Below are 16,763 nucleotides of genomic sequence, written 5' to 3'. Positions count from 1 at the left end.
CTTCATGAGCAGTAGAACTGGCTGAGAACTTAACAGTTTTATAGTACCTCTTGTTTGTAGCTTAACTATTTTCAAAGATAGTACATTCCCAGATTGTACACATTGAAGCAGGCAATTACAGGAATGACAGGAATGCTGAACACAGTGATTCTTTTTTATTTTAGCAAGATCTGCTTGTTCATTTTACTTTTTATCAGTCCCAAATTTGCTTCCATGTAACTGCCAACCATTGTTCCTAGTTCTTCTTCCTGAAGCAATATAAACCACCCTTTCTTTTCTTTACTATAAAGTGCTTGTCTATTTGACATTTTCTACTATCAACAGATACCCATGTTAGACAATGTGGTACTGCAACTTGAATTGATTGGAATAATTACGTATTTACAAATCCATTTAAAACATAGAACGTGAAACCGTACCTGGTAAATCAAAGTCTAGCCCTACTTGGGACCTAAAAGAAATCTGTTTTGTGAAATATTTTTAAACTGATACTTTTTAATCATGTTATTTTTTTTGTGATGGTGTAAATGATTTGAGAATTGGTACAAAATATGATTACATATTGAGAAACTGAAAACTGTAGTACATTTTGTAGTTGTAACTGTAATGAAATCACACCGACAAACATTAATCAAATGTATCTTTGGGGCATTAGATTCTTTATAAAATCAGAATTTATCAGTAATTACAATGGAATGTATGAGAGGGTTATGACACTGAGGTGGTGAAAGGTATTTTGATGAAAGTTTATAGAATATTTGTAAGAATTTCATTTTTTTAAACAACTAAAGATCATGGTGCCATTAACATATTGCATGCCTGTCGGCATCTTATTCTAAAGCACTCTCCACACAAGAGTAATTTTAATAATTAGGACTGTCATTATGCTACTGCTGACAACTTCCAAATGTCCACAGGGAACTGAAGGTCAGTGTGTATGTGTGCTGGTTTGTGTGTGAGGACATGTGTGCCTTTCTCCTCTGTTCTTCAGCAACATTTAGTCTGGCATAAAATCAGATTTTACTAGTTACAATTAGCCTTAGCCAATGAGGGCAGGTAAGGGAAAAGGGAATGCAATTCTAGGAGAAATGTTATATGAAATTAGACATTTTGTTCATTATTTTTGTTGATTTCTGCTTTGAATGTTTCTTCTTGAATACAGAGAAAAGTTAATGGCCAAGAGAACTCTCATAAATACAAGGAATAAAATGAACACCAATAAGAAAATATTTTGCATGAAATGTCAAGTCAGTCAAACTTGACATTTTAAATCTTGTTTCATATTATTGTAGAGTAGGTGAGAGGCTATTCTGAGGTCCAGAAGACTATAAAAGAGTTTTGCAAAATGAAGGAGTGGAGAAAACCAATATATATTCTCACTGATACCCCCCCCAACCCCACATCAAAATCACCTGAGAAGATATTAGAAAATACTGATCATGCCCAATCCATACCAGAGAAATTCTGATTTTATTAATTTGAGATAGGTCTTGGACGTTGGTATTTTTCAATATTTCCCAGGTGATTCAAGATGTAAGTGGGAATTACAGCAAGTAGATCATTCTAGAATAGCATAAATCTAAAACTTGTCAGGCTTAGCACTTGATTTAGGCTCTATTGTAAAGATGTCTTACTAATAACTAGTTGTAGTGTTTTATTCAGTTCCAAAAGATATGATTATTGAGTAATAAATGGTTAGTTTAATAATATACTCATTTATTTATCTCGCCTTTGTCTAGCACTTGCCAATAAGTTTGAATGGCAAATCTGTCTTGCCTATAATACCACTTTATTTTTCTCCCACCTAAATCAGACATTTGTAATAGTTCTCTTTTCCAAATAGCCTAAATAAAGCATCAAGGTAGCTTTTCAATATAGAGTTTATGACAAACATGCCTAATTAAATTTTTTTGAGGGGGGGTATAATTTCTTATTTTTCTGATTGTACATGTTGTAGAATCACATTGGTCATTCAGTCATATATGTACATAGGGTAATAAATGTCTGATTCATTCTACTCTACTTCCTATTCCTATATCCCCTTTTTTCCCTTCACTTCCCTCTACCTAAAGTAACTCTAATCTTCTCTAGCACCCCTCCCCCTTTTATTGTGAATTAGCAACTGCATAACAGAGTAAACATTTGGCTTTTGGTTTTCTGGGATTGGATTATTTTGCTTTGCACAATATTCTCCAGTTCCATCCATTTACCAGCAAAATGCCATGTTTCCATTTTTCTTTGAAGTTGGATTATATTCCAAGAATATGTCTACCAATTTTCTTTATCCATTCATTTATTGAAGGGCACCTAGCTTGGTTCCATAATAAAACTATTATGAATTGAGCTGCTATAAACATTGACAAGGCTGCATCACTGTAGTATGCTGATTTTAAGTCCTTTGGGTATAAAGCAAAGAGTGAAATAGCTGGGTCATATGGAAGTTCCATTCCAAGTCTTCTGAGGAATGGAGTATGAAGTATTGCTTTCCATAGTGGTTGCAACAATTTTCAGTCCAACTAGCAATATATGAGTGTACCTTTCCCCCCACCATTTTGCCACATTTATTGTTGCTTGTATTCTTGATGATTGCCATTCTGACTAGAATGAGATGAAATCTTAGAGTAGTTTTGATTTGCATTTCTCTAATTGCTAGAGATGTTGAATATTTTTTCACATATCTGTTGATCAATTGTATTTCTTCTTTAGTGAAGTGTCTATTCAGTCCCTTAGCCCATTTATTGATTGGGTTATTTGTTTTTTGGTGTTAAGTTTTTTGAGTTCTTTATATATCCTGGAGGTTAAAGCTCTGAGTTGCATGTGGTAGATTTTTTCCTAATCTATAGGTTCTCTCTTCATATTATTGTTTGTTTCTTTTGTTGAGCTGAATCTTTTTAGTTTGAATCCATCCCATTTATTGATTCTTGATTTTACTTCTTGTGCTTTAGGGGTCTTGTTAAGAAGTCAGATCCTAGGCCAACATGGTGTGGATTTGGGCCTTCTTTTTCTTGTAGTAGGTGCAGTGTCTCTGTTCTATTGCTAAGTCTTTGATCCACTTTAAGTTGAGTTTCATGCAGGGTGAGAGATAGAGGTTTAATTTCATTTTGTTACATGTGGCTTTCCATTTTTCCCAGCACCATTTGTTTCCTAATTAATCTTATTTGTCATCTAAAATGTGATTTATATTCCACCTTTGCACAAAAGTTTGGGAACTAGGCATTTCTTGAGAAAGTCTTGAATGGAGACTTATAAATTTGCAAGAATACTCTGATTGCAGTATATGTAATACACTATATTTTGATCATCATTGTGAAGAAAATGAACACTTGTATATTTCTATAGCATAAAAATTTAATCAGGAGCAGATTCTTTAATGAAGAAGATATAAGATAGTTTAGAGAAAGAGTGAAATGTACATTCTGGAGAAGCAAGACCAATATTGAAGTTATAGTCAAAGCCAGACTAAGGGCTGTGTCCTTGGATCATGACACAAATGCATATGACAGACAGAAAAGGAAGAATTAAAACAAAAGAAATATGATTTTGTAAGGGGCATTGAAACAGATGCTTATTCCAATCTCAGATGATCTCTGTTAATTTACATAGGATTCAACTCTTGTAACAGGAGTTGGGAAACTGGAAAAAAATATGTGCAAGGCATGAGATTCAAATTAGAATATTTTCAATAAAAATCTTTAAACTCCCAAATTTAAATATCAAGAGATTTGTTTACAGAGAATAAACACAGTGGGGATTTGTGCAAGATATGTTTAGAACTGATCTCATTATCATGTGTCTTCTTCCTTTTCATGTCTCAGAAAGGATGTGTCTTAGCTCACATTCATTTTCTTCCTTACCATTAGATCCACCTCGTTTGCATATTGTTTTTACAAAGCTCAACCAAACTTTATTTCTTCATAACTTTTGTCCTTCATTATTGAGAAAAATCACTTTATATGATTGTGACCGACCATTGATCGTGTCCACATCCCTGGGTTTTTTCTTCAACTGTTAAGGATATGTATAAACATAGGGACCCTCTCTATTAAGTTCATTTAGTGCCACCATAGTGCCACACAAGACAGTATTGTCTTTATCTGCAGCAGCAGTTTGTTTTAAAATTTCTCTCTAGTTTTATTTCTTATTGTCAGTACTTTAAATTTGATTTTATTTTACAGAAAGACATCACTGTCCTCCTCCTATCAAGAAATTGAACTCCACCAACAGAGCACAACTCTCAAAAGGCATCTTGATCCACCCTTACCAGTGTTGTGGACTTATAAGGACAACTATTAGCAGGAACTAGCTTAGAAACAATTTTCTTCAAAGGGTCTGTATAATTTTCTTGGGAAAAAGTAAATATCATTTCAATATTTTACATTTAGATATTATAGTTGTAGTAAGAACCTATGTACTTTTTAATGCCTCAGTTACCAAAATATTGTTTATCTCATTCTACATATGATGTATATCCATTTATAAGTAAATTTTAAACTGATAATAATAGTTCATTTATAAATAAATTGTAGGCAAATAATAATAACAAGACACCCAACTTAACTTCTATCTATTTTTGAAACTTCAGGATAGAAAAGTAAAATATTGGTTTAGCTTTAATTGTTAGGATTAGTTTATGAATTTAGATAACAAATTCCTTGTGGGTAGGGGGTTCTTATCTGTCTGGATTTCTGCTTATCATCTGGTTTCTAGGACAGAGACTGGCACATAGTAGGTACTTTGTATTTATATTTTAGATAAATTCAAACATTTAAAAAGCAATTTTTTTATCATTAAGATATCAACTGTAGAAGAATTTTAGAATTTTTATATCTTAAAGCTAATTCTTGTGGTCCCAAACAATTATGAGTTGTATCTCAGTTTTCTACTGTGAGATGTTAATATAGTTTATTACAAAATGATACTGGATAAGCAACAGCACATACAAATGTGGCTTCAGTCTTTCTGACAATATAGTTTCACTATTAATTTGGAAAATTCTTAAGTAAGTATGTTAATTTTTGTTATCCTAGCAGGAAATAAAAGTGTTTCAATAAGTCATGAGAAGCTCTGTTGAGTAGGAGTTCTTTGTTTGACTTCCTTAGGTCTCTCTTTTAAATAATGAGTCCTGTCAGCTTTAAAAACATTTTTAAATAGTTGTTACTTTTTTGTCAGAATATCTTCCTATTCTAATAATATTTTTCTTTTTTTTTCAATATAAATAGAATATGATTTCACACTAATGTTGATTTTTTTAGTCTATTTATTTTTTTTGATCATTTAGGTTAATGTTAAATAAATAAATATTACTTTTGAGATAACCCTTTTGACTTATCCTCCTTCCAACCACCAAAGAGGTTTAGTGAGTATGGGTGACAATATCTAACACCGAGTACACATAGCAGTGCAATTTATGTCGTCCCGATATTCAGGTTTTCCTATGTGTTATGCCCACATTTCAATTTTCCTGCCACCAATTAAGTAATCCTAAAAATTCTATACATGGATTGATTGGTAGGTTGATGAACATGGTCTTTCATGGTTTGTTTGTTCATTTTCTCCATGTAGCAGGCACTGAAATGCTCACAGGAAATATGAACACAAAACATGATTAAATGTTGGTATAAGCAGAAAAAAAAAAAAAAGAGATCCTCTATTTAAGGATCAGGAGGTACCAGAGACATGCGAATACCTTTTGTTTCCCTTCTTCCATTTAATACAGGAAGTGTTAAGGTCCAAATAATTAGAAGTCTCTTCCGTCTCATTGCGCACACTTTGAAGGACCCATGGCTGATCAGGGAGCTACAACCAGCAGCAAGGAGTAGACAAAAGAGCAGCAACAGAATGGTCCTTATATCATGAGAAAAGCCCATTTTACAGTTGAGGAATTTGAGGCTCTAAGATATGAAGGAACTTGGCCAAGTTTCCATGCAGGAGAGTGGAGCAATAACTGAACAGGAAGGTCTGCTTCCGAAGTCCTGGTCCTTACCTTAGACTTCTGCTTTCTTCTCCCTGAACTACAATGGTGTCTCAAAGGCTACTCTTCCAAATAGGTGGCAGTTGATACGGAGGGTGGATTCTGCTTTTATCTACATTGTAGAAACGTAGTGTCACAGTTAACTTTGCACTTGGGTTCTCTCACACGTGTTTTAAACTGCCAGCATTGTGGTAAAATTGTGATAGAGATTGTTTACAATTTCTTTCATGCTTACCCCTGCTTCTTCCCTGTTTGTATCCCACCCTTTCCCCTGGATAAATTTAACTTGCTCTAGTTATGTCTGGCCTTGGAGGCATACTTGTAGTTTGTCGTGAATAACAGGGTACTGGGAATACTGATTGGAGAAATTAAAGTGACACAGGACACATCCATTGTATAGTAGGCGTGTGTTATTCCAGAGTATTTGTTTTTCAGGTTCTGTGTATCTGAATATGGTGGTATGGTAACTTGATACATCCATCTTGGAAAATGTCAAATAAGAGATTTTGCTGAGAATCATCCACCTCTGTGGTGGTAAGGGAACTGGGACTGTGCAGAGGCTGAAGGAAGAAGCCTGGACTCCAATAGACACAATTGAGAAAAGAAATGAAAAGAATGCAAAGAAATCTTCCTATAAGTCTGATTTTGATTTCTTGTAGAAAATAAGGATGAGTTTTTTTATTTTAAATATGGAATACATTGAACTGATCATTCAATTATTGATTGCTAAAATTGAAGTACAATTTTTATATTGATCTTGTATCCCGTGTCCTTACTAACCTTGTTTATGAGCTTTAGTCATTTATTATGGGTTCCTTGAGATGTCTTTATACACGATCATTGTCATTTGCAAATAGACAGTATTTTCCCTTTCAACCTAGATGCTGCCCCTCCCTCCTTCTCCCCCTCAGCTTAAAACACTGGTTTGTTTAAAACACACTGGCTTGATCCTTAAGTTCAGTATGAGAGAACATTTATTTTTATGGACTCTTATTTATCTTCAAAATAAGGGTTTTAGTTAATTCTTGGAGGGACTGGATTTCTCAAAATTTGGAAAAATTGGGTTTGAATTCAAAATTGAGTTAGGTAACCATATTACTTGCCATGAACTTGCTATAAATTCTCACATACTATGAACTTAGTGTTCTCTGAGTCATGTTCAGTTCTGGTTTTTATTTTGCATGTGTAGTAAATTCCTATTCTTTCCTGCTTTATTGCGATTTTTACTTTATACCTATTATTCTGCCTGCGTACCCTTCTCTTCACCGAATAACTGTAAAAATGAATCTTCACATATACTAGAAATTTGTGTAGAACTTTGAGTTCTTCACAGGTTAAGGATTCCCTACCACATTCACCAGCAAAAACAAACAAATTTAAAATCACATGTTAGAGATCTGTTGTTGACATACCTTTGGCTGCTTACTAGTCATTGGTCTTATCAACTCACACACAAACCTGGCTACTATCAACAACTTGATGGTTCTTCTCTCCTCCCCATTTCAACACTGATGTATTTGCCCAGCCTCTTCTTTAAACTGTTTCTCATTTGTTATGTAGAGAATTTCAACTCTTACATGTTTCTACTTCCTAAAGGGGCTCTGGGACCAAAATTTTCTGTAGAATGAGTTTCGGGTTGTGTGGGTGAATGGAGGTCCATCTGCTCACTGGATTCCTAATCCTTCCGATCTGAAACGATATTTATATTCTCTGCATTGAATCACTATAAAATTATTTGGCTTGTGTCTTCATGTGGCATATTCCATAGAAATACCCCTAGCTACCTTTGTGCACAGTATAGATGAGCTGGAGTCAACACTTGCTGTGGAATCTGGAGGTGCCTCACTGCCTAGTACAGAAAGACCTTGTTCAAACCCAGTTTTGTTCTCTTCTGTGAGGACTTCTGAGGGTGACTCAAAGGGAACACGGCATTTGGTAGACACAGTTGAAATAAGTACAAGAAATTATGACTCTGGTTAGCTATAAATAAATGTTTTGAAGAAAAAAATGAAGAACTTCACTCACTTCCTTGGTATCATTAACCCAAAGTGTGAAAAGTTCTGTTATTTTCTTTTGTGTAAAAAGATGCCTGTATCTTTAAAAAGTCACTCATTGAGTGTTAATATCTATATTTAAGCTCTTATTAGTGAAGAAAGATAAATTGAAGCAAAACAAATTTTACTTTTGATGCTGAGAATCAAACATAGGATTTCATGGGTACCAACCCATGTTGTACCACCAAGCTGTACCCCCAGTCCAAGGAAGGTAAATTTGGGAAGAAACAATCATCAGAACTCAGCTTTCTAGATTTGGTGTGTGAAAATAAAATTTTACCATCTCTTCACTTATACCATCATAAGTGAGTTATTACCAGATACAACATTTATTAACACGTTTTTTCGTGCATGCAAAAATCCTGTGGTATAAACTTAAATATAATGAGGTATAATTTTGAGAAACAGATTATGAAAGAAATAGTAAATAAAATGTTTACATACCATAAGATGAACCTAAAGAGGTTGGCATAGGGCAGATCTGGAAGTTTCAAAATCATGTTATTCTTTAATTTTTTTTCTCTAGAAATAGAGAGTTATGAAAATTTGTATATCCAGAGACACATCATTAACAATGTTACTCCAGTTATTTCTAAAATTATTATTCTAAGTAGTCTTAATTATTATATAATTAAGAAAGAGAATGCACTACACAGTCCTAATCAGAAAAATCCATTTACTAGAGATTAGCAACAATGGAATTACAACAAAAATGATAAAGCCGATTTATATTTGAAAGTACTATATGAACGTTAATTAAATAAGATATAACTAGCTCTTTACACTTAATATTCTGAATAAATTATACCTCTCTCTCTCTGAACCCCCTCCTCACTTTTCTTTCTTTTTTGTATTAGGATAGATTAAAAGAAAACCAAGATACATTTGTCCTTTCAAAATGTTAAGATGTTTCCAAACTGACATTAGAATAATGAATTAGTTGCAGCTAACATGTTATATTTTGATCTTTAAAACTCTATTTTAAGTATTTATATACTAGGAGTATACCCTAAATATAAGTTCAGGGGGACTTCATTGAGTGAGCTCAGTTTTCTTTTCAATTTTATAATTAATGTACAAAATTGACTACAGAAAATATATTCTCTTTGTCCTGTCTTACTTTTGTTAAGTGATCTATATTTATATTCCTTCATTGCTACAGAGTGGTGGTAGTATTAGTCACAGTAGCGGGAGAAGTAGTAACGGGACTATAGGAAGCATTTGTATAACTTAGTTATACAACATGTTGATATATTTATTATCTCACTTAATACTCAAATCATTATGATCAGCATTTTGCAGATGAATGTTTTGATGGGGCTTAAACAGTTTTGCTTTTCTACCAATATCATTTGATAAAACTCCAACTGAAGTTTCTGACCTGCATTTATTCTGATACATGTCAATACAGGGTAATAGATAAGGTTTTATATTCTGGATTTGATAAAGAATAAAACTGAATGAGATTTAACATCTTCATTTTAAAGACATGCTGACTAAATGAGATGCTCCCAACTTGTTTCCATTTCTTACCTTCACATATTTTTTCTAATTAATTGGCACATTTTGATTGACTAATGATATCTGCAGAGAATTATGACATGTGTGCATTTAAGTGACTTAAAAGCAAATTAATTCCTTTGAAAAAAATAACTAGCATACTTCTCCATGTCAGAGCACCTGTTAAAGGTTTGGCAAATATTGATCCTTGATTTTAGATTTAGATTAATTTTGGTAACAAAATTAATTTAATTACCACATTATTTGCGTTCTTTGATATCATGAGACTATGGTTCATGAGCAGTACGAGAGTCCATGTCTAAACATAGTTCTCAAATACATCCATCATCTACAAGGTTTTCGGCATGACTCTTGACTCTTTGCTTATACATATTTCCCTTAGCTCTTCTGTCCTAGCTTTGTCTATTACTCAGCAAACTAAGGCAATGAAACAGGGTGATTTATTTCCATGCTCTGTTCCAAGAGGTGAGTCTTCCTACTGATGTCCAATCGGATGTATTTGAAGTATACCATAGGAAATATCTAGGAGGAAACTGGGTGAGGGTCCCTTTTCTCAATTCTTGGCTCTTCCCTGCCCAGCTTTATCTCCAGCTGTGCTTTTTATTGCTCTGTCTTGGCTTACAATGACTTTAATTTAGGAATGAGAATTCATTTTTGCTAACCTCTAAATTATCTGATATTCAGTCAGGATAATAGCTAGCTCTCTGAACAAGAACATGTTTTCCATACCTTTTGGTTTCAGTTGCAACAGCTTGGGCTAATGCTTGTCATTTCCTTTGTCTTTACTGAATGTTTCAAGAAATATGTCAAACTCTTTAAAGTTCAGCATTCTTCTAAATAAATCTCTAAGCTCTTGACCTAGTAGGTGTAATTTTAAAGACCTTTTCTTGCAATAGGTTATAACAATGTTTTCATTTGCTACCACTTTACATTCATGACAAACTTTTCAACCAAAGATATAGAGACTCCACTACTCAGCACTCCTTCTAAATATTGTTTATTCTTGTGAGACAGGTGTGAGAAGATATGAAATGTACATAAAAAGAAATGGATGATATGCTCTTGTTCTGTAGATGCAATATTTTCTCAAACCTACAGATGTATATGTGTTTTGTAAGTGTAGCAGCCCTTTAGGGGTTACTATAGAAAAACTTGCTCATATGAGTTGTGTATTCCTAAGTTGAATAACCAGAATCTAAAATGCTCAAAAATTCAAAACTTTTGAGCACTGATATAACATCCCAAATGAAAAATTCTATATCTTACTATATATAATGTCAAGTCAATATGCAGGTATACTAAAAATATTGTATAAAATTAACTTCTAGCTATGAGCATAAGGTGCATATGAAACAAATGAATTTTGAGTTTTAGATGTTATTCCCATCGTAAGACATTTTCAAAATCTGAAAAATTACAAAATATGAAATATTCTAGTCCTGAGACTTTCAGGTTAGGGAGATACTCAATGTGCATATGTATATATTGTGTGTTTATATTTTTAATATAATAAGAGAATGTTCCTAAAAATTTAAAATAAAGTTAACGAAGAATTATATTCAATAGAAGGGCTGAAAAATTAATTAGTGATCCAGAAGATAAACTTAGCAAATTTAAAATTTTCATCAACATAGATAAAAGACAAGGGGATAGAAAATGATCAAAGGTTAAAAAAGTATCTAATGCCAGATATAGAGGATCCAATATTAAGCTAGGAAGAATTTAAGAAAGAGAAAATAAAGCCAACAGAAGACAGATTTTTTAGAACAGTAAATCTAATACAAAGAAGCAACTCAAAACACTAACAGTAATGATCACAAGCAAGTTGGAAGAAAAACACACCCTACATATGTACATACAGTCATGCCTCCTCTCCTTGTCCACTTTGATACTGCAGATCATCAAAGATTGAGAGGAAATTCAAAAGCTTCCAAGAAAAGAAAAAAAATCAGCTTTCTTCTAAATACAAAAATGACCGTATTTAAGTTCTATTTAGACTTTATATCAATGTTAAGGCAAGATTGCAATAAATCACCAATTTGAGCTTAAAGCAGGAGACAGAATCTTTATTCACCAGTGGCACTCTGTATCCACCAGCTGGCGGGTCAAGTGGTAGGCTGCAAGTCTACAATCTTCAACCCCCTCCCTGGTTTGAGTATACCTTTTATAATCCAAAACCACATTAATCATAAGTGGCTGTTGCTATGATTCAAAACCATTAAAAAAGTCATGAGATCTAAAATCACAAGCAGAAAAGGGAGTAGGCCAAAATGACCCTAGTTGAGTACAAGTTAAAGAAAGGTTACTAACATCTAGACAATCAATCTCTGACAGGGTACATTGTTCATAAGATGGGAACCAAAGAGAGAACAATTTTACATTGTATAAGAATTGCCACTTTGTGTTGCCAAACATGTGATTCTAAGCAACTATTGATGGGTTCAGAGACAGGGCTTTCCCATGGGAGAAGCATTTCTTACATGACCTGGAGTCTCAGGGCAAAAAGGAGTCTGATCATTGCCGATATATCCTGGCCCATAACATTAATGATCCAAATGGCAAGATGTAATCAAGCTAAGATATAAAATTTTGTTAAAAAAACTATTGAAAAATGTATTTTACCAAAATAACACAAAATTCAAGAAAAACGAATGATTGGACTTTAATAATTAGTAGAAGAAACACGGGATGTAATGGAAAGCAATTCTAGGATAATAAGCAAATTCAGCAAGCTAATATGAAATTGGTCCAACTTAGATATTATGGTTGGGGCTTTCGAACACAATTAGGGACTATTACACAATTTTATGGATAGGAACTTAGGAATTCTTGGTGAACTGTAGGCACGGGTCTTCTGCCAAAAAGAAAAATGAAAATCAACTTGAAATTCTGGGAAAGATAAAGATCTAAAACAAAGTTATAAAACTGAAGCTAGTAATTACAGGCATGATTTTAGAAAAATAAGGCAACTGTATGTTGATTATGATTTTGGAAAGACACTAAATAAGTACTATAAAAATAGCTATATAAAAAAAAGAATTTAATAAAATTTCCCCAAATGCTTGTAAGTTCATTTGGTTAAAAGAAACAGTAAAGCAAAACAAACTATCTTAAATTTTACAAAGAAAAGGCAACTATAATATAGTTTTCACAAACTTCCTTTGCATTCCAGTGCAATCACATTCCAAATATAATTTTGCAACTGTAGAGTTTACTTAATATTTACTAATGATGCTCTAAAATTGTGTAAAATATGTATGAATTTTTAATAGATAAATGTCCAATTTCTAGTTAACATAATGGTGTTATGTTTTACTATAAAACTTTGTAATTGTTTTAGAGTATTTTAGATACACAAAACAGTTTTCTTTCAATTTCCCTAACGTTTTATATTTTAATTAAAAATAGTTTATTTAGTAAACATTTGATGTCTTCTGATTTTTTGAGATTCTTTTAGTATTTTCTTACAGAAATATTAAACTATGTTCATTTACAAAATACATACCTTAAAAATCACATACAATTAACTTCATCCATTCAATATTTTCACAATTGTTTTAATTTAAAACTATGTTTTAGAGAAGGATTTCTACTCTGAAGAAAAATATTTACCTATGATTTACAAATTTATTTAATCTTACATTTTTTAACTCAAAATTAATTGTCACATATAACGATATAGACATAAATAGAAATATAAAATCTATCATTTATCTGAAATTTATTACTTGAAAAATCTATTGTACTGTATGAAGATTTTAGTTCACATTATTTTATGGTAATGTGATAATTTGCTTAAAGAGTAGATTTTAGGTAGTCTTATTAACACACACACAGATAAAAGTAACCATGTGGGATGATGACTATGTTAATTTGATTAACTATAGTAATCACTTCATTATGTATATGTACATCATGTTGTACAAGTATGTATAATCTTACCTAAAAGAGGTAATTGTGATTTTCTTCATAAACTTCCTTTATATTACAGTATTGTCATATTACAGATATAATTTTGCATCTTTATAGTTCACTAACATTTATTAATTATTAGTGCTCTGTGCCAATAACCAATTTTTGAAAAATATGCTTAAAAATGGTTCAAAAATATTTCATGCACTTTACAACTGAATTTAGTTCTTCCCTGTTTCCAAAAGCTTAATTCTATTAAGATTAAGTATCCTTCCTCATGGTTCATGTTTTTATCCTTCTATCTTTGATTAATGATAAATACCTGGAAGCAGAATAAATCTAAGAACAAATTTCAGGCTCCATATGTTCCCTAGATAACATTTCTAAAATTTTATACCAAATTATACCACTATTAGAGGTCACATGTATTTTAATCTCTACAAACCTTCATAAGAATTGAATATGATTTTTAAAAGGACCACTTGTTAAAATAAAAATGCTATATCATTGTGATATTTTAAAATTTTGCATTCAGTTTTTAAATTTTATTATTCTCTGTTTACTAATCAGTGACAATTTTATTTTATAAATTGCATTCTTTCATTGCTGCTCATGTCTGTGTTCTATATATTTTTTTGTATTATAAAGTGTATGGTTTTCTTTCTTCCTTCTTTCCTCTCCCCCTTTTCTTCCTTCTTTTCCCTCCCCCTTTTGTTCTTTTCTTCCTTCCAGGTACCTGGAATTGACCCCAGGGTCACTCTACATCAGAGCCATACCACTCCCAGCCCTTAATTTCTTTCTTTTTTTTTTTTTTTTTTAAATTCTCAGCAAGTTGCTGAGACTGGCCTGAAACTTGTGATCCTTCTGTCTTAGTCTCAGTAGTAGCTGAGATTACAGGTGTGTACCACCATACCTGGCATGCCTTTCTTTTTGAGTTGTAAAACCTTTATATGACATTTTTTTTCTTTCTTCTTCTTTTTTTTTTTTGCAGAATATAATTCAAATTGCAGGTTATTTTCTTTTTAACATACACCCTTTCTCCTTCCCTCCCTGCCCCCTACCCTTTCTTTCTTTTTGTTGCTGCAAATCTAACCCAGAGCCTTGTGCATAGATAAACAAAACAAACACTAAGTGTTCTACCACTGACCTATACTACCAGTCCATATCATAATTTTTAAATTCACACATAAAAATTGTACATATTCTTGGGTCATCATGTGTTTTGAACATACTATATATTGTGTTCTCTTTAAATCAATGTAAGCATACCTGTCTTCTCAAACATTTATTAGTTCTTTGTGGTGAAAACATTCAAAATCACTTTTAGGTTTTTGAAATATACCATGCATTATCTACCACCCCACTTTGCAATAGAACATTAGAACTAACTTGGTTGTTTTGAATATTTACAATGTTATTAACCTGAGGTAGTTTCAATTTTTAAATAATCATGTTTTTTTTTTGTTATTTTCATTATTACTTTTGCCATGCTTTGTGCACATAAGTCCTTCCTGTCTTGATATCTGATTAGTACTAACTTATTTAATATTTTCTTTTTCTTTCCTTTTTTTTTTTTATAAAGAAAGTAACATTCAAATGGCACAGTTTTGCTCTAGTGGCTAGGTTCTTGGTTGCAAGCAAGTGAAATACATTGATTTGAACAGGAAAAGACTTTATTGATTGCTGGAAGACGGGCAGAACTAGAATTTAAAAACAACTGGGAATAAAGCAGCCTTAGTAGCAGCCAGTATCACAACAAAAATATCACATAACTCCTCTCTAGAGAACATCCTACTCTCCTGTTACTAAAAACAGAGCAGGCACAGCTTGTGCCCCTGCTGCTGCTAGGCTTGGTCATCACTGATGTTGATTGCTGCCCAGCTGTCACCACTGCCCTTCAAAATTGTTGCTTCTGCTGCTGTTGTCTCCACTGGAATGAACATTTTGCAGTGCCCTTCCGATGGATAAACTTTAATTCAAAATTCTAGCTGTGACCATGACCAGTCATTTGTTCACGCCTAGAATTTACAGATTGTTCCACGTTAGATAATGAATGTCTTTCTTATTTTGAGTGATTGGGCCCAGATTTTTTTTTTTTTTGAGCCAAAATATATATCAGACAGAATAAAATTTGAATGAACAACTGAATGTTCCAAACTATAGACCTAAAATGGATGAGATTGGGTAGAGGACAGTGATGTCCCCTCAACATTTTTCTTTGCAATGTGAAAGATGATAACCACTATTAAACTGACAAGAAGCATTTGAGTACAGTGTTTCCTCTTGTGCCTGGTATATAGACAACTTGTCCACAGGGTATTGTAGTGCAGTAGTACTTCTTAGTACAGTAAGTTCTGTTAAACAGAACAGCAATGTGAGGTGGCCTATCTGAATGCAGAAATGACAAAAAAGTTTATCTTTCTAAGGGAGGGCTTTCCTCCCTCTCGTCTACATATGAGATAATCAGATTACAGTTCACTAAGCTGTTAAAATGAGGAAAGCTGAATTATCCAAACTAAAGTTAGAACAAGCAAAATGCAGGGAAATATATGCCTCAACTATAGGAAAACAACCCTCAATTCCCAAATCTCTAACAAATATGTTCTCTTTTATCCTTCTCTTTCTAGGAAAAAATGTGATTGTGATAAAAAAAAAAAGTTAAAGTGCAAAGCAAATTCCAAAAGGTGTATCTCCACTTAAGGCTACATTTACAGTTTCTTTAAGATGGAGAGCCAGGGAAAGGAGCCATTCAGAGAAATTTCTGTCTGACAAGGTACAGAAGTATAAACAGTCAAAACCTGACAATCACATTGACCCACTGATACTAGCTCATGGAATTACGAGAAGACCAAAATTATGCTAAGGTCTCTATGGATTTCTGTTATGGCAGAGACCCCAAGGTTAAGTGATAATAACCTCAAATATTCAATCCCTAACACAAATTCTGTGTCATACTCAATCCAAAAAGTAAAAGGCCATTAAGAGTTCTTAGTCTTATCTCAAATGTGATCTCTAGAGAAGAGATGATGGGCCTTTGTGGAGGTGGGAGAGGTTTCGTGAGAAAGTAGAATGCCAAGCAGAATGTGTTTGTTCATGGTATTTATTCCATCCCACTTTTTACTTCCTAAATGAATATTTTTGAATATTTCCAAAATGATTACGAGTCTCTCTCTCTCTCTCTCTGCTCCATATACTCAGGAGCCTCAGAAGATACTTATTTTGTCCTTCAATCTAAGAATAAACAAGTGAAAAATTCTGACCAGTAAGATGTGAAAGGAAGTTCACCAATATATAGCATAGCTGAG

General features: G+C 32.9%; 1 protein-coding gene across 1 annotated transcript in view; it reads left to right on the top strand.

Annotated features, from left to right (window-relative positions):
- Positions 1-4,179: 4,179 nt before the first annotated feature.
- The window catches only part of Csnk2a2ip (casein kinase 2 subunit alpha' interacting protein), a 40,592-nt gene continuing 28,008 nt past the window's right edge, over positions 4,180-16,763 (top strand). Inside the window, exon 1 of the mRNA XM_040286932.2 lies at positions 4,180-4,327. The gene's annotated coding sequence lies outside the window, so the exon portion shown is untranslated. The remainder of the gene's footprint in view (positions 4,328-16,763) is intronic.

The sequence above is a fragment of the Ictidomys tridecemlineatus genome, chromosome 3 (assembly GCF_052094955.1).
Source record: "Ictidomys tridecemlineatus isolate mIctTri1 chromosome 3, mIctTri1.hap1, whole genome shotgun sequence".
Classification (NCBI taxonomy): domain Eukaryota; kingdom Metazoa; phylum Chordata; class Mammalia; order Rodentia; family Sciuridae; genus Ictidomys; species Ictidomys tridecemlineatus.
This window is presented reverse-complemented; position numbering and strand designations above follow the sequence as displayed.